This window comes from Limanda limanda, chromosome 7, assembly GCF_963576545.1.
Source record: "Limanda limanda chromosome 7, fLimLim1.1, whole genome shotgun sequence".
Classification (NCBI taxonomy): domain Eukaryota; kingdom Metazoa; phylum Chordata; class Actinopteri; order Pleuronectiformes; family Pleuronectidae; genus Limanda; species Limanda limanda.
Genome location: NC_083642.1, coordinates 11809980 through 11833465, shown reverse-complemented (window position 1 = coordinate 11833465; position 23486 = coordinate 11809980). Strand labels below are relative to the sequence as shown.

General features: G+C 39.5%; 1 pseudogene; it reads left to right on the top strand.

Moving 5' to 3' along the window:
• The first annotated feature begins 987 nt into the window (after positions 1 to 987).
• The window catches only part of LOC133005001 (deoxynucleoside triphosphate triphosphohydrolase SAMHD1-like), a 92027-nt pseudogene continuing 69528 nt past the window's right edge, over positions 988 to 23486 (top strand).

Genomic DNA, 23486 nt, shown 5'->3' with positions numbered 1-23486 from the left:
TCTACTTAACTCTCAGCATTCTGACTTCATTCTCAACATCTCAACTTTGTTTTTGACTTTTTTATTTTATCCTAAATTTTCCGCCTTAATTTTTAAGATTTCGACTATATTAACAACATACCAAAATATTTTCTTCTAATTTAGTTTGACTTTATTCTCAACATTAATATTTTATTCTCAATATCCACATTTTTTTCCTTGACATTGTGATTCAATTCCCCCAAAGAAACCACAAAACACTCTTGCTCCAGTTTAGTTTGACTTTATTGTTGACATTTCCTTCACTTAATTCGTAAAAAAAATGGATTTTACTCATCCGCTCTCTTTTTTTCCCTTATGCCTGACAATGCTCTTATTTCATACAAAGTTCCATGCGTCACAGTACAGACAGTGTGTACAGAAGACACGATTGATAATTGGTGGTTATGGAGTTAGATATAAGAGCATGGTCATAGAGCTCATAAAGAAACAATTTAGACCTGCCCTTCAGGATTATAAAGCACAAAGCAAGGAAGTGTGACAGACGTCAGGGTCAGTGAATGATCCTTAGCACATCATCATTATGACGTTGTCCTCATTATAAATGTATAAAAACTTGACTGACCTCACAGATCACTCAGAAGTATTTTGAGTCATGGTGTCCAATTGTTGTTTTAGCAGGAGGGCGGGGCAGGAGCTGACCACAAGTCTGTGAGTATAAATGGAGGGTGCTTCATTGTATCTCAAACTTTCAGCTGATGGACAGACGCAGACTCTGGTTTCATTCAGTCGCAGGGTTTCGGGAACGAGGTTTCAGTGGACTTTCATTTTGAAATGCTGGACGGGAAGTGCTGGTGGTGTTTCGGTCACCTTGACGCAGCCTGTCAAATAACAAAACCAAAGTCTTCTGTGCGCGATCAGCTGTGTCAGGCGGCGTGAGGTTCAACATCACCGGCTGTAAAACTGCAGCTTCGCGTTCCCGTAACAACCCGAACGAGCTTCTTCTGCATGGAGAACCGGAAACGACTGTCGGAGGAGGAGGAGGACTACACGGGATGGAGTATGGAGGAATCGTGTCGGTACCTGCGGGGAGAGGGTCTGCTGGAGTGGGAGAAAGTGTTCAGAGGTCGGTGCTGGTGTCGGTGATGTGTGTTTGCATGTTGTTGAGCCGCTTGTTTATCACATGTGACCTGAATCCGACAGCTCATCATGTGTCTGCTTCATCTTCCAGAGCAAAAACTAACTGGTGTGGGGCTGAAGTTACTCGATGATGCGGGGATTGGAGTAAAGTAAGTGTGTGTTGGATTCTCAAAATAGGTGGGATACGTGTTCGAGTTTTCGTGGGTCACTCGGGTGTTTCACTTACAACCTCCTCATCCTCTCCTCATCCTCTCCTCATCCTCTCCTCTTCTGTTCGACCCTGCCCCGTTTCCTCGGTGACCGTCTGCGGATCCTGCACAGTACCAGGAAGATGTGGAAGAAAGAGGATGAGCAAAGCAAGGTAACAAGTGCATTGTCATCCTCTCTCTCTCTCTCTCTCTCTCTCTCTCTCTCTCTCTCTCTCTCTCTCTCTCTGTCCTCTTCTTTTTTCGTTTTCGTTTTGCCCACAGCTCAAAACTCTGTTTAAAGTCAGATAAGAAAGGGACAGTTGATCACAAATATGATTGTGGTGCGATAAGACGTTAAGACAGCTTTTCCACAGTGGAGAGCATGAAGACAGCTCGGTGAGGCGCAGTCTAGAGTTCTGTGGATTCAGTTACATCACATGTTATTGCGGTATTAATGAGGTTGTGAAAACAACAACATTGCAGTGATCACTCCTTGTGCTCCTTGCCCTGCACATCCTGTATTTCACCTACCTCATTAAATTATGCATGTTACCGTGCAAGAGATTTGTTTGTCATGTTTATTATTGTTATTATCTTTATCACACATTTTCACTCTTGTATTGTGGTAGAACGATTTCAAAGAGAGCCTGACTGATTCGTTTTTCTATAATTGAGATTAGACATTTTACAGTTTAGCCCTTAACTTTAGTACAGATAGTTTAAATTGGGCACACTATTGCTGCGAGTAGGAGTGATGGAGTAAATCTTTCTTTTGTTGTCTTGTCTCCTGCCAGGTCTTTAATGATCCCATCCACGGGCATGTGGAGTTGCACCCATTTCTCATCAGAATCATTGACACACCTCAATTCCAGAGACTGCGAAACATCAAGCAGCTCGGAGGAACCTACTTTGTCTTCCCAGGAGCGTCCCACAACCGCTTTGAACACAGCATCGGGTGTGTGTCCTCAGTTAGAGACAGTGTCAAATGATCAATGTGTCTGTTTTTTTCATTAAATTAAGATTCATTAATTATTCCCAAGAAATATTAAACGGATAAAAAAAAAGTCCTGTATCCGCCTCTTTGTCTTCGTGTATCGTCCTTCCTACGAGTTTCGTAGAAATCCAATCAATTGTTTTTGCAAAATAATGCTGAAAATCTAACAAAACAAACAACAAACAAACAGAGTAACGTCAACCTCTTCGGTGAAGGTCCTTTAACATGTCTCATAAACACATGGCAATGTATTCCACAATGTTTGTGGTATTTTCCCTGTGTTGTCTTGTTTTGTATGAAATGTTTTGTTATGTGTGGGAACAGGGTTGGTCACTTGGCAGGACAACTTGTAAAGGCTCTGCATGACAGGCAGCCAGAACTCGACATCACTCCCAGAGACATCCTCTGCGTGCAGATCGCTGGGCTCTGCCATGACCTGGGTGAGTAAGCACATCATGGATGTGTGCACGAGTAAGAATGGAAGTGAAAGTATTTTTATTATCCTCTATTATCCAGATGGGAGTAGAACCGAGGTGTCTTAGTGCAAAGATCCCATGCAGCCTAATCGTCTTTTTCATGTTTTTATTATTCCTGTCAGGACATGGGCCATTTTCCCATATGTTTCAGACCTTCATCCAAGAAGCACGTCCAACTCTAACCCCAACCTGGAAGGTAAGAACATTTTACTTATCCTGTTCTCATCCTTTTATATATAAATACTTTATATTTACATCTGAAGTGGGTCCTCTCTACGGAGGCCGCCATGTTTTTTACATTAGTCCAAACTAGACAAACTAAATATTTTTTAAGGTTTTTATGACAACGCAGGGCTGCTACAAGTTCTCTGTCATGTCTGGAAGGGGAGGGTGAGGTGAGGGGTATTCAGCTGCAACATTCAACCTCACCACTAGATGTCACTAAATATACATCTAAACCTTTAACAGAAAGTTTGATATTTGTATAAAACCTGCTGTACCAGATGGGATCACGTTACAGCAATAAACAACATCGGGATGCAAGGGAGCTTTTCTATTAGCGGTTAAAATAACTGTAAAAACAAAGCTGCTACACAAAGCAGTCAGTGTCACCTGGCCTCTCAGTAGGACAGCTCAGGTCTAAGGTAGTGGTTGCAATGTTCATAATGATAAGCGTCACTGATAAGAGACACTAAGAGCTTATAAACACACGTCATTATTAAAGTTATGACCACATACCTGCTGTCTGGCAAACGTGACTGATAAGCATTCATATTTGCAGGAGTCATATTTCAAGATAAGCTCCTTCTGTTTGCTTTCATTTTCAAGTTGTGACTGTGTAAGTTCCCATAAATTACTATTATTATATAATATTAATAATTAATTCTGTGTGTGTTTCAGCACGAGAAGGCCTCTTTGGACATGTTTGATCACCTGGTTGAGAAAAACATGTTGAAGGAAGAGATGGTGGAGCCGCATGGCCTGGTGCTGCCTGAGGACCTGGACTTTATCAAGGAGCTGATTGCTGGACCATTGGACACTAATGGAGCTGAAGCTGAGGGGGTAACTTCTAGTTCTGCCTATATGAGATCAGTTGATGCTTGTATAAGTATTATAGTCGTATTGTTCTACTGCAGGAACTTTGCCAAAGGAACCAAGAACCTTTTGAGGAACTCTGGAACTAAAACTGCATTTTAACGAATAGAACTACGGATTCAATTTAGTTCCTGTAAAATGGGTCCAGGCAGCAGCTGAAGGGTAGGCTCAGATATACAGCCCTGAATCCGTGCCTCTGTACTATTTCATTCAAAGTTTTTTTCATTTTCGAACAGTTCAAGCGTAGAAATTGCACCAAATTTGCGACTCGATGCGCTGAACTGTTTTTGAGATCTGTAAATCACGTTTATACGGACAGAAGCACAGACAGAGATTCCTCACATTATATTTTTCAGTGTCTTTAGTTGTAAGTCATTCTAGGGGTCTGACTTGCACTGAATTTCAGTTCCAATGTGGTGGAGGCATGGGCAGAAATGTGCAGAATAAACCTTCACTTTCTAAAAGCTACAAAAACCAGTGACTGATGTGCAACTTAATGTTCCTCACACTCGGTTAACAGTAATAATTTGACCTGACCTGCATATGGACTAATCCATTGGCACATTAACAGTGCAAGCTACAGATTATTAGTGTGTATGCAGCAGATGCTATGAATGCCACATTAGTTCTCGGCACTGTATAATGACTTGCCTCTGGAAACCAGAGTTAAAATTATTTTGAATCCTTAAAGATACTTGCCTAATATATCAGAATCTCATGTCTCTGTTTTCTGACTTAGTGGCCTTACAAAGGCCGCCCAAAGGACATGTCCTTTCTCTATGATATTGTGGCCAACAAAAGAACTGGCATTGATGTGGATAAGTGGGACTACTTTGCGAGGTGAGTATTATTGACTTGTTAGTTTGTTTTAATAAGGGTTTCCAAAATCCTTGTGAGGGTAATGGCCCATCTGTTCACATGGTTCTCTTCTTAGGGACTGCTATCACCTGGGCATCAAGAACAACTTTGATCATCAGCGCTTCATTATGTTCGCCAGGGTGTGTGAGGTGGACGGGCTGATGCAAATCTGTATCAGAGACAAAGTAACAACTCTCTTACGTTTTCCTTCTGATCAGCTTTTTAAAAAACATCTAAGTTAAACGTTTAAACTGTGACGTAACACAAGTGATTTTTTAAACAGGAGGTGGGCAATCTGTATGACATGTTCCACACAAGGAACTATCTCCACACAAGAGCCTACCAGCACAGTGTTTGCAACATCATTGAGATCATGTAAGTAGCTCATTGCTCGGAGGTAGTTGTTTGCTTTGCCCTGTGGTCGTTCTGAAAGGTGATAATGCGTCAGGTGTTTCTTTAGGATCGCTGAGGCCTTTGTAAAAGCAGATCCACACATCAAGTTTAAAGGCTCAAAAGGGAAGGAGTTCACTCTCTCCAAGACCATAGACGACATGGAAGCCTACACCAAACTGACAGGTCCGTGGATACCTCTGTGTACCATCTCTTAAACCCACTGTGTCTGTTATCACTGCATCTCATGGTAATTATTCTCCGTCCCACTGTTTGCTGGTTGGAAACCATGGTTTATTTTGTGCAACTGATGTGGGCCCTCATCAGGCTGGAAGTTAAATAGCCAGAGCCCGACCGATTTATCAGTTTGCCGATAATCTACCACTATGAGCCTTTAACAGACATATGAGTATCCTTGTTTATGTTTGCCGATATGAAAACCTTTATTTTACAGAAGGAATTATACTAAAAACCGTTGGTTCTTGAAAATGGTAGCGGTATGTAGTTTTCCATAGAAAATGGTTATTGTTATTATTATAATGCTTATTATTATTATTATTATTGATGTTTATAATGATCAATACATTTAAGTTAATATATATTTACAATGAAGAAAAGATGACAGATTAAAATGAAAAATTTTGAACGTTGATTTCATAGAATAACCAGTGCAGAAAAAATAAATGTTTACATTTTAAATTTACTTCAAGTTCTATGTATTTCATTGTACTTGTTTTCTTTTTTATTTAAAGTCATAAAGTTTATGTTTAATCTGTAAAATATCAAGTCTCAATTACATTTATTTGTCATAAGGGTTTGATAACCTATATTTTGGGAAATATTGCCACCTTTTCTTTCTAGTATATATATCGGCCGATACATCGGTATTGGAATGTTTTTTACTCCCAGTTTTACCATCCAACCCCAAAAATCCAAATAGCACAAACAGCACAATGACGGATCATAGTGTTGTTCACTATTAAAGAAACAAAACCTCACAGTCTGCACAAACTGCATTAAGTATAGCATAGAGTATAACAGCACCGCTTAACACATATTATTATTTGCTTCTACTCCCCTGGCAGTGGTTTGTATCAGACGCATTCAGACTAGTGTACATGATGATTCAAATTCACGGATTTCTGTTCTGTCCCTTAGATCATGTGTTTGAACAAATACTCAACTCGTCCTCCGTGGAGCTGGAGGAACCGCGGCAGATTCTCCAAGACATCGTCCGTCGACGCCTCTACAAGTGTCTGGGCCAAACCAATCTAGGAGAACATCTGGAAGTCACCCCGGTGTGTGTTTGAGTTCTTCTTGTGGAACTATTTTGGCGGTTGAGTTTGAGTTTTTACAAATTAGAAGTAATATTGATAACTTTATCCATGTTGTTCAAGTAGGGTTCAACTGTCTGCTTCTGCAGTGATATGATATCCATCCACTTTGGCTTCACTTCTGGGGAACAGTCATGTCATCCATCTTTATATCCAGTTATGATTTGATTTGTTGATCAACAAAACTATTGCAAAGACATTTAATTCCCAACAGAACAATTCAAAGAAAATATCAAAACTCTGTGTATGAGGAGCTTTAATAAGCAAATATTGGATGATTTAGCAATTGTCAAAAAAAGCTGCTGCTTTGATGTAGCCAATTAGATTCCTTATAAATGAAATGAAACCAGTTTGTTCCTAAGATATTATTAATCAATACATTTTTGTTAATGCATGTTGGAAAGTACATTGTGATTTCAACTACACATACTAACCGTATGTGGTTGTATATGTATCCTCGTATATCATTCTGTGTTACAGTGTTGTATGTCTTTCCATATTAATACTTGATCCACTTCACATCTGTCAGGATGCGATTAAAGGTTTGGAAAAAGAATTGGCCGAGTCCACCCCGGATGTCCCGGATGTCCCGGATGTCCAGGATGTCCAGGTTGTCAACCTGCAGCCAGACGACTTTGTAGTTGACGTGAGTTTCTAGTCCAACTACTTTTTATCTCATAAATTTAATTTGCTCCCAAAGAAAGAATTTCATTTTTTAAATGTGAATTTTAGTGTTGTTGATTCGTGGCCCTAATACACAAAACCTCTCCTTTAGGTAATTTCTCTGAACTATGGGATGAGGGATGAGAACCCCATCAACAATGTGCGATTCTATTGCAAATATAACCCAACTAAAGCCTTCCAGATACCCGAGGACCAGGTCACACATCTTTATCTTTGTTTGCATGAGTTTCCTTCGCATTTACAGTGCTGATTGTTTCTCATGTCTCATATTTATAAACACAAAGATTGATTCTACTTTGAATTTACAGCTCAAAATAAACTCTTGTCATTTTTGTCAGGTGTCAAAAATGCTTCCAGCAGTGTTTAATGAGCAGTGGATCCGGGTCTACTGCAAGAAGAGGGATGGAAAGCCTGTGGAGGCCGCTAAGAAGCATTTTGTTCAGTGGTGCATAAACAAAAAAACCTCAACGTCTACGGTAAGATTTATCTTCTCCAGAATTGTGTATTTGTTTGCAGTGTCACTGTTGGTTGATAAACATTGGATGGGTACATGCCCTGAAGGGCCTTTGCCTCAAACTGGAGAGACTTTTGAGAATGGAAAACAAAGGGAACTTGAATGGCACCAAGAAAAGTGCACATACTTCTGTCCAGCACCAACAGTCCTCGAATGAAACCACATAAATAAACACATACATTCACGAGATCCAGATTTCTATTTGGTTCTGCACCAGATCATACACAATCATATATACAATCATAAATATCAGTCGCTTAAATTTTTTCCTGAAGCCTCCCCCTAATCTGAATCCACACTCAAATTCAGTAGACTATTCCCTGGTTGATGCCACACCCCTCCACAAAATATCCTGGAAATCAGTTGTGCACTTTTTGCATTATCCTGCTGAATAACAGACAAGTTTCTGTCATAGTCAGCATTAAATGTTTCTGCATTTAATGGTGTTCAACCTCATGCGCCCGCCTTGAGAACCCATCACTGGTTCACCTTCACGATCCTATCCTCGTCAAAGTAGCTCAGACTGTGACCTGGTCTCATTCCAGCACATTCGCAACTGCAGCACCCAAATCAACAATTGGGACAGTGAGGACATTATAAGTGGGGCTGGCAGTGTGTCGTTCTTGATTCAAGGTTTTGTTCACGTAAGATATTCAGGCTATTTATACACATTTACAACTTCTTTGAACGTCTGCTAACATTTTGCCTTCAAATTAACGGCCTCCTGCCCCAGTGATGCTCCAAAGACTCAAAGTGATACACAGTGATGCCCACTGCAGAGATAAGGTTCTCCTCTTCATGAGGTAGCACACAGTAGGTGCCCTGCGATTCTGTCTCTCTCTTGTCTTGGCCTGAGGACGTCACCTCAGCAGTGGGCAGAGTGGGGCTCAGACCTGAAGTAACAGAGGGGATGAGTCTGTGTCGGGTTCACAGCTTGTTCCCACTGCCCCCTAGTGGCCAAACAACTCAGGTATGGAAATCTGCTTTGTAGACAGGCAGGGCACCTTTTAAATTCCAATTAGTGTTCGGTAATAACGAGTTCTATGTAGATATTTTTCATCAAATTAACATCAGTATTGATTATCACCACATGATTACCACTCCTAAGATTACACAGTGGAATTAGTTTTAACACAGAAGTATCTCACTAAAAAAGAACGCTGCAGTTTTACAGCATTTATACCAAAGCACAGCGGGGAGCCGACATATGTCCTAATGAGGCAGTGTGGCTCGACACAACCAATAACAATACAGTCAGGAAAACTGAAATGAACGGAATGAGGGGCAGAGGAACTGAAAGAAGAAAAACTACGGCAAGAAATGTTATATTTAAAATTAGTGTTTATCCTATGTACCTCTTTAAAAAACCTGGGTCCAGAGATCACCTTCCTCTAGTCTAACTTCATTATCTAGCTGCTAAAGAAGAGTTCTGTCACAGACCCCTGTGTCATTAAGGACAGGGTACACACTTAACTGTCAATATTAATACAAATGTCTGATATTTTATTTACACACAGGACGCAGACATCACAGCGCCGGAGCTGATCCCTGTGCAACCTGACGATGGAGGCTCCTGTGACAACGCTGGTGAGGGCCTTTAGAAGACTTTAAAATAAGAGGAGGAGAGCGAATTCCCCTCTAACACTGTCAGTAGGTGAGAAGTGTTGAGTCAACATTATATTTCTCCAAGAGGTGAGGATGTTTATTGAAGCTGGAAACAGCAGTTAAATACAAGCAAAAATAAATGGAGAAAAAGAAGCTCAGGGACTATATCCTCAGGTTTGTTTTTTTAAATTGACCCTTCCTCAATATTATATGCACAACTTAGCTTTTGTTTTCTCGTCGGATTCAGGGATTTATTTTGGACTAACCTCGGGCTACAAGTGTCGAGTATTTAAGTTGATTTGTTTTAATATCTGACTTTACCTAGAATTAAAAAAAAAAACAATCTAGTAGCACTTAAATGGCACTTACTTATAGCACTTTGTAGTTTTGCTTCATTTTTGAAGACATTGTACTTTCTTGATTCTTGTTGTTCTGGGTTTGTACCAGGGGCGTTTCTAGGATTGAAAGAAAGGGGGGGCTTAGCCCCTAAGGAAGTTGAATGTTTGCGCGCGCAGCGCGCGCCAATTTTTTTTGTGCTCATTTGGGGCTGCGGATATCCATTGTTTCAGACAGTTCATAGATTGGTTCAATCAGAAACACTGTAATTTTTCTCTGTATCTTTGCTTGCATTCATTCAGTATAAGATAACAGAAGAGACAGAATTTCAGGGTCACTGTGAAATTTGACAACACAAATATGAACTTTTCTCAAATAGAGAGAAATCATTTTTCTGCTTGTAAAGGAAAGACGGATATACTTGTTTTGACTAGGGCGGAGCTGTCACCTCTGCTAAAGAATCTTCTTATATCCATCTGGTCAATGAATTGGATGATATACCGTTACAAAAGCATTATGAGGGACACTTAGTTTTCACTAGCATTAACTGATTATAAACATCAACATTCTATAGGCACTGATATTATTCTTTTAAAATACTAGAGATAGATATTAATGCAAAGAATAGAGAGCTGTCGATAGTTATTTCTTACATTTCAAATTTGCAAACAAAATAGCTAGCTTAGTGTTAACATAGCTCATTACAATATTCCCTTTCATTTGCCTCAAGTAAACCTAAATTTAAGCAGGTAACAATCGTTAACAACTACAGATAGCCACATACTGTAACTACCTGTACTTACAATTTCACTCCGTGCATCATTTACTATGAGCTAAACTCCTTGGCTGTAATCCTGCTGTATTGATGAGAGACGTTACTTGACAGAGTGAGAAAGCCAGCGCAGCAGCGATGCAGACTCCCCAAGGTCCTAGTGCCCGGTCTTTTATTGTAAGTATGATGGCTATTGGATTGTAATTTGAAGGGGGGAGAAAACATACAAACCAGAAACGCACTCACATATATAGCATGTTAGAGCTATAAATAACTTGTCCATGTGTAAAACAATAGTTTAATTTTTAAAAAAATTTAATTTTTTTTTTTTTTTTTTTAAATCCCAATAATTATTTGGGGGGGCTGAACAACATTTAAGGGGGGCTTCAGCCCCCCTAAAACAGGCCTAACGACGCCCCTGGTTTGTACCCTCGGGGTTGAATGCACTTATTGTAAGTCGCTTTGGATAAAAGCGTCAGCTAAATGAAATGTAATGTAATGTAATACCCTGTGCTAAGCAGCAGCCTATCATGTCTTTGAATCATGGGCAATTAATCATGGGCGGCGGAAATGTTTTACTCTTAAACAGGAGGTGAACAACACAGTGTGTTTCATTTCAGCATATACAACCAGTGTGTTAAGGGGAATTGTGTTATTCAACTTTAACATAAGCCTGTTTTTTTAATGTCAAGCTTCAAAAGTCACAATTTACCAAAAAAACCTGTTTCTGAGCTTTACACTGCGTGTTTGTTTTTACTTGAAGGATTATTTGTAAATTTGATTTGATCTTCCTGCAAATATATTTATACCTGGGGTGGGGGGGGGGCGAGCATGTTTTGCAATGCTTTTATTTATTGTTCTTACAGTAAGTTGCACAGCTTGTTGTCTCCACCTAACTAACATGTGCAACATTTAAAATGGGATTTGTGCTAGATTGTTTGAAAACCTATATTTTGAAAGTGTGTGAGGGGAAATGTTTTAAAGGGTTTGTGGTGATTCTGTGAGAGTTAAAGAAAAGTTTGAAAATTAAACTCTGTTTTCACTTTGTTTCACTTGTGTAACGTTGTTTGTTTTGCCGGTAGTCAAAGGACCAAGATGAACTCCACTGTGGCATCATCATGTTCGGCAAAAACACTTTTCTGCACATTAGTGACCATATACAACCACCAGTAGGCGCTTGTAGTTGTTGTCTAACATCTACATTGCACATTAGGTTCAGGGCTTTATTGAAAACATGAAGGGGAAACTTCCAATGTCTGAATGTACATGATGGATCCTCCCTCCATGTTTGTGAAATCTTAGTCCACGCCTTTGTTTCAATCCAGACTGGATTATTGTAATTCGTTATTATCGGGGAACACATGACACACAGAGCTCCTCTTTCCAGCTTCTCCTTCCTCTTCTCAAATCATTACCACATCAAAGTAATTCATATCTCATCTGACTTGACCCCTTCTCCAGAGTCCCTTTGCCTTATCGTCTGTAGATCCAGGGCCGCAGCTGTGGCCACATCATGGATAACGATCTGTGGATCGCATATCAGAGATCGTAATGGTGGATCCAGTTTGGTGGATTCTGTATCGTGCTGGCAGCTGATAATGGTGGTGGACATAATATTTCTCCTCAGATACTTGACCAGTACTGACAATAATCCATCAATTCATTGAGTGTGTGTGTGTTTGTGTGTGCGCGCGCGTGTGTGTGAGCACTCGCGTGTGTGTGTGTATGTGTGTGTGTTCGTTTGGTCTTGACCAGTAAGCCTCATAAAGCATCATGGCTGCTTCTGGGCCTCCTGTCAATCAAACTGACAATTCCCTTAAGCTACATGGACCGAATGGCCGAGTATGTTCCTGTATTTCAAAATCTGCAATAATTTCTAAACCAGGACAAAGGGGCGTTTCTTGCTGTTCTGTCACATGTGGATAAAAGTAATGTGAAAAAAGAACCAAAGCAGCCAGACTTTACCCGTTTTTTGAAACAAAGTTTGGCCTCTATGTGCAGTCAAAATCCTGAAGCCGCATGTCCCTTCGTTCCCAGGGGCCTCAATGTCACACAGGTGTAAAAACCCCCAAGGGACACAAGTTTACAAGTTTCAACTCCTTTTGGTCACTCTGGACCCCATGGCCTGTGAGGTCACCGGGCCAATATAAGGCCTGTTCCCCCTTCTTCTATCTCTTTTCTACAATCCCTCCGAGGGGAGAAGGCTGTCCAGCCTCTTTTCCTGCATCGCCGAGGGGAGAAGCCTGGCTTCTCCAGCTCACATCTTCTCTTTCCAACCAACTCTTCGAGAGGATCACAAAGGTGCAGCTTCCAGCTGATCTCACCAAGGAAACCTCCTCGCAATCCAAGCTCTACCAACCTCCTAGAAGTGACGCGATGTCCTGCAGGAGAACTTCATAGAGCAACTGCCCAACAGAACCATGAAGGCAGTAGCCACACAACCAGCAAGACTTTGAAAATTGAAAAAGATCAAATAAAACAATCTCAAATGATTATGACCCGGCACATATGGAGACAAAAGATCCAAAATGTATTTGGTGGTATACTAGAGCGAAAAAAATATCTTAAAATTAATACAAAAAATAAATGGAAGCGAATGATGAGAAGTTAAAAACAGACTTCTATGTTCTCTTTTACCAGATTTGATTTCATCAGTCTGCCCGCCATGTTTTGAACGAGCTGCAATTTATGTGGACTCTGTCGGCTCAGGCAGGTGAAGAGAGAATTGCAAATTGTACAGTTCTGTGTTTGTTGATCTAGGAATTTGGACTTTTCATCTTTTAGCATGAAAAGATAAATCAGTACTTGTTTGAGCACATGGTGCAACACAGCACCTGCTTCAAAAAGTCACTTACTGCAGAGGCAACAATAAAGAATTGAGAAATAGTGCCACCTTGTGGTCATTTGATGTAGGTGGCCCGAAGTCCCGTAAGTAGCTGAAGTAGCTTTAAGAGTTAGTGTTTTTAAACCTTTAAGACTATATAAAAAAGAATAATGTTAGTAGCTACGACAGCCAATTACAAAATACCTGTAAGAATTTGAAGGGAGAAACCACATAAGCTTGGAAAGATGGCGCCCTGTCAGTCGCTCGACATTTCATCTTTATTCACCAAACACAAATATATTTTCTTCTGATTTAGTTTGACTTTATTCTCAACATTAAGATTTTATTCTCAATATCTACATTTTGTTCTTGACATCTTGATTTAATTCCACCAAATAACCCACAAAACAATCTTGCTCCAGTTTAGTTGGACTTTATTATTGACATTTCCAATTCATTCGTAAAAAAATGGATTTACTCATCCGCTCTCTTTTTTCCCCTAACTCCTGACCCTGCTCTTATTTTTCATACAAAGTTCCACTCGTCACAGTACAGACAGTGTGTACAGAAGAAATGATTGATAATTGGTGGTGATGGGGTTAGATATAAGAACATGATCATAGAGCTCATAAAGAAACAATTTAGACCTGCCCTTCAGGATTATAAAGCACAAAGCAAGGGAGTGTGAAAGACGCCAGGGAATTATCTTTACAATTATCACTGTAATGCCTATCATTATATTTTTTAAATTGGTAATGATCCCAAAGATGTGGTTATCAAACCCTTCTTGAAAGAGAACTATAATTGAGATTAAACATTTTACAGTTTAGCCCTTAACTTTATTACAGAGTTTCAATTTGGCATACTAATGCTGCGAATAGGAGTGATGGAGTAAGTCTTTCTTTTGTTGTCTTGTCTCCTGCCAGGTCTTTAATGATCCCATCCACGGACATGTGGAGTTGCACCAGTTTAGTTTGACTTTATTATTGACATTTCCACTTCATTCGTAAAAAAAAGGAATTTACTCATCCGCTCTTTTTTTTTTGGACCCTGCTCTTACTCTTGATACAAAGCTCAACTCGTTACAGTACAGACAGTGTGTACAAAGGAAATTATTATTGAGTGTTATAGATCTCATAAAGAAACAATTTAAACCTGCTCTTCAGGATTGTAAAGCACAAAGCAAGGGAGTGTGAAAGACGTCAGGGAATTATCTTGAGCTCATCATCATTATGACTGTGTGTCTTGACCTCGTTTCTGGGAAGTTGAAATGTAGAAAAACTTGACTGACCTCACTGATCACTCAGAACTCAGAAGTGTTTTGAGTCATTGTGTCCAATTGTTGTTTTATCAGGTGCTTGATTACCATGGAGTTGTTTGAAAGGACTTCCTGTGTTTTTTAATCTAAATAAGCACACGTTTATTACCTGGTATTTACTTGAATTATCATTTTACACACAAACATTACCAATATTAATTCTTACCCTAACCCGTTCTACTGTCCTCACCTAACGCCGGGTTTAAGGCTGATTTAAGGCCGATTTATACAAGGCTTTTTACGCACGCACGCACGCACGCACGCACGCGAGAGACGAGAGGGGCGTGTTGCGGCTTGCGTGCGTCAGCCAATTTTTCTGACTATACGACAAAGCGACGCGAGCTTCACGCAGCCCGCAAGGCTTGTGATTGGTCTGCTTACTACATCCCGTCCGGAGTCTAGTTTCCGGTTTCAATCCCGGAAACTGCGGAAACCACGGAAGATTTAGAAGAACGAATATGGACCAAATAGAAGAGCACTTGGCAGAAAAGATCCGAAACCATGTCCACTAGTATAACCCGTCACTGACCGGCGGATTTGTCTGCCAGAAAAAGGCTCTGAGGAGCCGCCGTGGCGATGTAAATTAACGTGTGCCACACACGAAGAAGAGCCGACTTCAACAAAAAACTTACTCCGCCTAGTGGTCTGGCGGTTAATTGCGTTGGAACACCCACAACCGTGAGGGAACTATAAACCAAAACGAGTCCGTAGAAGCTGCGTGCGTGCGTGCGTAAAAACCGACTATAATTCGGCCTTTATAGTAGTTTTTTACGCACGCACGCACGCGTCAGCTGTTATTTAAGGCATGCGCCCGGTGTAAACCCGCCGTTACTCTCTTCCTCTGAAGTGTCAATGTTTTTAATCATTGTAACATGACCGTTCTTTCTGTGCTGCTGCAAAGGAACCTGCTGCAAACCAGTTGCTGAGTCTGGCTCATGATTGCTCATGGGATCTTGATATCATACGTTCCACTGGATCCAAATGATCATTGTAGTCATCGGAGCAAGATGGCAGCGCCCGAATCTGGGGTATTTCGGCTTCACTTTTGTACTGTGGCAGGAAGTGGAGATGCTTCGTCCACCTTTATTTACAGTCTATGGTTTTGGAAACAAATAAAACCAAAAATATTGTCAACAACAGCCCATCTGGGTTTCTGTGATTTTAGTTTTTGTTTCTTTTGTATTCCGATAATTTGCTGGCCATGTGAAAATGGAGGGAGGATGTGTCCGATCAACATCTGGGCAACTGGACAGAATATCAGTGAATGACAGGAACGAATACTTTCAGATAAGCCGCCTTTATAAAGCTCACACCAGCGTCACAGACATGATCCAGGATTTCGATGTCTTAGAAAAAAGGAAAACTTACTACAGTATGAGGGGAAGAGTGTTGTCCAGTGTCACGTATGGCAAACAGTTCTGGACCGGACCTGTTTTCCAACTCGTACTTGTCATGAATTGGATATTGGATTTCCAAAATGAGAAATCTTTTAAAATTCATAATTCTATTTTTGATATCCAGTAATGGATTTAGTTAAATGTCAGTTTCTTTATGTTCCACTGCAATTTTACAAATGTGGAAATCTGTTATAAATATTAATGTAACTGTAATTCCTCCTCTCCAGAATGCAGGATTATTTATTTAAATTGTACCTGACAGAGTGAATGTAACTGGGACCTTTGACTCAGTGTTTTGACGTGTAGCTGTGCACAATCCCCATGGGAACAGATTCTCACGAGCCGCTATCACAAGACGTTGTTGTGGGATCATGTTCATCGGGATGTTGTTTGCGTCCTGAGCTAGTAAATGTTTTGATTCTCTTAAGAAAAGAGCGACGTTTTCTCTCTCTTCACAAATTGAGGGCTCGTCACGTTTCACATCCAATGAGAAAATTATTGAATCCAAACTTGCTTTGTAAGAAATGGATTGTTGGTGTGAAATGTTCTTTATGGATTAGTAAGAACTGAATGACATATATCTGAAGTGCCAGTATCCACTTGAGCTATTAAATGGTAAACTGCCACTTGTACTTTTTTTTTTTTTTTTATAATTTATTTTTAAAGAAACAAAGATACAATGAACATACATACATAAAATGAAACAAAACAAATAAAAAGAAAGAAAAACACTTTTTGGTCACCTATACATTTTTACAGATGGTACACTGATGATGATAAATGTCAATTCATATAGTAACAGGTCAGTGATGATCCTGTGAGGTTAATAACACAATCCATTTTTGCCAATACTGCAGATATTTGTCAAATCGTACATTCAGTGAAAAAAACATTCTCTCCATATTTTGAATATCAGTTACAGTATCTATCCAGTCAGTCTCTGTTGGAGGTTCAGCCTGTAGCCATTTTCGTGTTACAGCTTTCTTGCTGGCTGCTAATAGTATTTTTAACAAATATTTGTCTTGCACCGGGTGAGCTGCAATATTGCCCAAATAAACTGTAGAAAAGGAACAGTCAAATCCATCTCCAAAAACAGTCCGTATTACTTGTGTTACCACCTGCCAGTATGGCTGAATGGCTGGGCAGCTCCAAAATATATGGAAATGATCTGCCAGCTGTTCTCCACATTTCCTCCAACATAGACCCGTTCCTGCCTCACCTGTTTGTACACATTTTAATTTGGGAGTTATGAAATATCTCATCAGATTCCGCCAACAGAAATCCCTCCAAAGACCCGAGCTGGTGGAAGTGGACTGCACAGAGCACATATTTGACCAGTCCTCCTCTGAAATGACAAGTCCAGATTCTTTCTCCCATTTTAATCTAACCTTATCTGTTGAGTGTTTTCTACTGGATTGAATACTTGAGTATAATTTTGAAACAAGTTTCCTGTTGTCCATATTTTTATACATGTCAATGAATATGTCAATTAAATTAGCATCACATTTCTCCTTGGATTTAATCACATTATTGAAGTAGGTCCTGGTTTGTAAATACCTAAAAAAATCCAGTTTTTCCAAACCATACATCTCTGAAATTTTCTGAAAACTATCCAGTTCTCCCTTTGATGAGATTGAACACTAAGAAGTGATGCCAATTCTATGCCAATACCTAAACCTCCCATCAATCCCTGCCGGCTTAAAATCCGGGTCAAAAGCGACCCATCTCAACAGTCTAGACCGTCTTTCAAATAGTTGTCTACATTCTTTAAACCAGATTCTAAGAGGGACTTTAGTCCATTGATTTAAACTTTTAACATGCTGCTTGTACAAGATTTTGCTACCTAATATGGATTGTAGTGGTATATCCAGCTGTGAGGTTTCCAAATCCTTCCATTTTGCTATATACATTGGGTTACAGCAACATGCTAGTGGTCTTAATTGCGCCGCCTTGTAATAATCTGTTAAACATGGTAAAGATCTACCCCCTTTTTCTTTAGAAAGTTGCAGTGTCTTGAACTGAATTCTTGGTCTTCTACCTGAGGTGTATTCTGGTCAGCCGAGAGGTTGATGTGGTTGTTGTAGAAGTTGATGATGAAGGAAAAGGACCGCGGACCCAATACTTACAAGTATATTGATATTTATTACACAAAGTAGTACAGGTCAGGACGAGCTCCAGAGACTCGGAGAAATCACACAGCCAAATGGTGAAGTCTGACAGGCCATGGTCAAACACACATTATATAGAGAGGTTAGTTCCACCCACAACTTTGGGTAACATGTCATCTCACCTAAGGCCTCCTAATAAGGACGTGTTTAGTACATGAAGATGAGAATACACTGGTCAAAGATTGTCCCTTCACCTCTAACCATTTGGTGGACAGAGGTTATTCCCTAGGTCAAAGGTCCTTCCAAACAAGGAAAGACCTACTTAAATAGACAACTGAAAGACTCTCTGAGACTGTCTGAGAGTCATCAAAATAGACATCATAAATATCAGCCTGTCATTATATTTAAACACATGCTAAAATCTTTTACTCTAGTGAATACACTACATAACCCCCCTTCGAGACTAAATAAAGTCTCGACATAATCAAAAGAGTAAAACAGATAGGTGTATTATCATGACAAAAATAACAATCCGTCTACAGCATGATTTTAGCAACATAGCAACAGTTATGAAGTTTAGGAGTGAGAAACGAAAAACCTGTCTGGCAGCTATCTTTCTTGAAATATCCATCAAACAATTTAGACAGGAAAATTCTCTCACGGCCCCTCTGCCTAGGCGACCATACATAGTACTCCTATAACACAGAAATGAGTAAGTTTAGCTAATTGTGTAATGAAATTACTTTAAGCAAATACATATGGAACTCTCAGCAAATAATAACAAAATAATGTCCAAGGTCAGACTGGTCGACCCATCGCACTTCCCAATGGACCTTTTCCTGCTAGCACCACTGTCCCTAAGCGTCAAGAAAATAAAGAAAACATCTGAGGTCCCAGTATATTTAGCCAATAACAGAAAACATCATTTTTCCCAGTAATTAACATATAAAGAATATAATTCACTTTTAATATTACTCATGTATGACACTGCAGTTTCTCATCAGCATTGACTCCCTGTTGTAGTATCGATGACGTCTTGAATATGGATATTGCATCTTTGTCCAGAGTCCTTCAGTCCATTCGTATTATTCATGTTTGAAGTGTTTTGAGTCCTTTCAACACACCTGAACAATTCACCCTCATAGTGATCCTCTCCCAATATGTTCTAGAATGAAAGAAAAGAAAACCAGTATCTTTTGCATACAAAACAGATTAAAACATCAATACAGATTAACATTCTATAAGTAAATGAGAAATTATAAGTCACATTTTCCATTTCCCCCCTGGAAACACATCACTAATGTAATAAGAAACTATGAAATAACTAAAAATTTGCAGATCATCCAGCGTTTTCCAACAGGCCAAACGCATCTCCTATAAGCTTCTTTTAATGCCTGGTCGTAAATAGCACTGACATAGACATGCGAAGTGTAACCTTCTCTGATTCAAACAGAAACCAATATTGTCTATCTTTCTCAATTTGAATGCTAAAAAATGCATTTACCAGATCAACATAAGATAATCATTGCTAAAGGATTGTTTAAAGATTTGGAACAGACAAAGCAAATTGTTGTACTGCGGCGTTGACAACTTAGCTGGCTCCAAAAATCTGTATTAAGACTTCCGATCCAAAATACTAAAGAACCTTCAGTCTCTGTTGTCATCAATGATTGGTGAAGAATTTTGTTTGCACTTCCACCAGACCGCCGTCTGGCACACTTTATTGTACACTCCAATCTACACAAAGCATCTCTTCCCAAAAGTGCAATAGGTTTATGTTCTGATACCAATATGGGTATTTTAATTTTCAGAGTTTTGTAGCAGAGCTCAATTGGTTCTGTAAGAGGAATCAGCTGTTTTATTCCCTAAAACCCGATTGTCGGAATCCATTGACCAGAGATGGGGAGATGTATAGCATGACACCCCCCTTTCGAGTCTTCAGGGCACCTCTAGAATCCTGGTTCCGGGCCCCTGTAAGGGTTCACCGGTCCCCTGGGTGGCCCTGATTGGCCCCTGAATCCTCCTCTGAAGTGTCCTATGAAATTTCCTCTGACATTTCCTCGGAAACTTCCTCTGAAATTTCCTCGGAAACTTCCTCTGAAATTTCCTCTTGACCTGTTGCACTCACGGGCAAAATGACCTAATTGTCCACAATTAAAACATTCTTCTAAACGTTTTTGAAAATTAGGATTAAACCTTCCTCTCCAGGTCTGCGCTTGGTCATATGCTGACTCTTGGTAGGAGATGACAGGAACCTGAACCTGGTTCAGCTGTGATTGTAGTATTGATTGATCTAGCGGAACCTGATTCTGTATAACCAGAGCTTGCTTCTTAATTTTCTTATTGTCCACCAGTTGTATTTGATTGAGTTTTCTAAGGGCCTCTTGGTCCTGTTCTTTTTGATCTTGTTCCTTCTTCCTATACAGCCTCACCTGATGGGCTATTTGATCTGTATAAACACCTTTTTCCATGCTTCCAAGACCAACCACCTCTGCCAGTTTGCTCCTTACTGGCCGAGGCAACCCTTTCTGTATTTTGGCTCTCAAAATTGACTGCTCCATTTGATTCAAATCAGGGTCATTTCCTGTGACATTTCTCCACACTCTATGAGCTCTTGACACATAGGCCCTCGGGTTTTCTTCCTGTTCCAGTGGTTCAATAAGAGTGTTATCAGGATGTAAATTTGTCGGAAACGTCTCTTTCAGCGCTCTATACACTCGACCTCTGTTTGCAGAAAACAGTTCTGAGTCATTTACAGCAGTTCCCACATATCGATTAAGTCCAGCTTTCAGTAGAATTTCTCCCATAGCGTGAACTCCAAGGAGATTAGCCAAGATTTTCTTAATATCTCCCATGGCAAGTTGCTCTCCAACCATAATCTCTTCCAACTTTGAAATCCAAGAATGTGCTCCATCCTGAAGAGTAGGTAACTTTTCAATTATGCTTGACATATCTGTAGTCTGCCAAGGCTTGTACTCCAAATTCTGCCCTTTGACAACCACAGGAAACATCTTCTTGAGTGTCAACTGTTTTCCTGATTGCAAAGAATTTTTCAAACCTGTTAATTGTGAACGTTCTTTCTGCAACTCTTCTACCTGGTTCTTCAGTGTTATTTGTCTTTCTGTTTGTCTTGTATTTTCTAAGTTCCTCTCTTCCTTATCGTTTGCAGCTTTGATCAGTTTCTGTCCCTCATTTTCAAACAACTGGAGAATGCCGAGCTCCACTTGCTTCTTTTCTCTGCGTTTCTGTCCCTTTTTTCCCTCCTTTTGTCCTACCTTATATGGGAACACAAGTAATTTAATTATTTTAATTACATCTGGGTTGAAAGTCCCCTCTACCGGCCATGGTTGGTCAATTTCAGGCCAGCGTTTCTGCCACTTTTCAGATATTTTTGCAATGTTGATGTCTTTAATTAAAGGATTATTTTTCTGTACTACCTCAACAGGAGTAAGTACTTTTGGACTTTTAGTTTCCTTTTTCTCCATAGTAGCAGCTTCCCTGTGTTCCATTATTGTAAATTTAAAAATGTAATTCTTAAGATTTAAAAGCTTCTTAAAGCTATTTAGATTACTCCTCCCCCCTTTGTTGTTTTCAATCAATAAATCAACAAATCAACCAACAAATCCATTTGCTCATGTAGCAAAACCACTTATTCACCACAGCCAAATAAAAATGAAATTGACTTCCCAACTCTAAATGAATCAAAAGCTCATCAATGTAATATCACAACTCAAAATCCGCTTACAATGTTTGACAAAAAGATCACGTGCTCCCACAAGTGACTGACTGTCACCAAATGTGCTTCAACACAGCTCAGATCAGAATAAAACACGCACAAAAGATGAAACTCACATCTGGAACTCTAAGCTGAGTTTAGACCAAACAATCCTATTCCATTAATTAATTAAATGCATAGACTGGTCAGTCTGTTGTCAATCCTAATATTTTATTTTTCGTTTTGAGTAGCTAAAGCATTTAGTATTGCCTGTGTATGTAAACAGATGAATGTGCTCTATTAATATTCTTATAATAGCTTACAAATGAAAGCCGGTTAAAATGTGTATCAGCAATAATAACTATAAGTGAGATCACATACAAATATGTAAATGCAGTTTTTGCTAAAGAGTTTGTGTATCAACTGTACTCCCCTTGATCAGACTGGAGACAGGAACTGCCCACGCAGACCTCAGCAAGTCTCAGGTCGTGTTGCACCAGCCAGTTGCCTTCTAGTCTGCTCACCTCAATTCCCACTCATCATAAGGGAAAAGAAACACACAATGATTTAGTATCTTATGAAACCATCAGGTCCTTTTAACAACATCGTAGATGATTCAAAATGATTATCAGTCTTAGTGTCATATTAGGTCCTTCACATCCAGTGGATATTAGGACTATTTAGATCAGTTCCATTGTCCAAATCTTATATTTGTTATTATGTAAAGAATTTCTTAATTTTAAGCATTAGTTACCATAAGTCTTCAATCAATCTCCAAAACGCTATCGTAAGGAGCAAAATAGGAAACTAAGTAAAAGGAAGGAAGTAATAAAAACATCATCAAAATAGTTCTTTTGAGATAGAGCAAGCAATAAAAAAGGATCCAACAGCTTTCAGGTCATTCACAGCTCAGACCACCAAAACAGTCAAGGTCATAAACCATTTGGACAGTTTGTATATGTATGTAGATACAGATCAAGAAATCTACCCCTCATCTACGACATAAGTCTCAACCATACTCAGTTAATTTTTCTATACATCATGTCATATGTAGTAAAGATGCATCAACCATAATACTGTAGGAGGAAACAAACTGCTGTTGTTGTGGACACAGTTATGAGCCTTTGTAAACAAATGCTGTAAAAATTTCAGTTAACATCCTTTCTAAACATGATTCATCCCATGCGTTAACTTTTATTATCAGAGAAAGTCTGATACAGAAAGTGGCTGAGCGAGTCGCTGTTTTTTGCTGCTGAACTTGCTCTGGGCGTTATTAAAAGTGTGTGCCTCACACTTGCACACATTATCTGCCAGTACTCAGGTCAATAGAGGTTTTTTTTTCCTTTAAACACCAGTTGTAATTGCATACAACGCATCATCAATGTATACTTTGGTTTATTATAATAATATCTTTAAAGTTCTCAATAATTAATTATTTATTCACGGCTGTATTAAAAACTCAACAGTCCTTTTGTAAAGCAATTTAACTGTTTGATCCTTTGTCTGTGCACCGCACAGGTGTCATTCCCAGTGAGGAAAAACAGATATGTTATTCTTATTTATATCAGCCCTTAATGTAGCTCTATAACACTCCTGATACCAGCACATTTGCAATGTCTAGTCAATGCAAACAATTTCCATTATTTAAAGTCCAAAAATGTCAAATTAAACCCAATTTGTTCCCAAAGTAAACTTAATTTAATGAAACCCCAATGAAATAAAGAGTTCAAGTGGTAAAAGATTTTCACAGAACTACAGC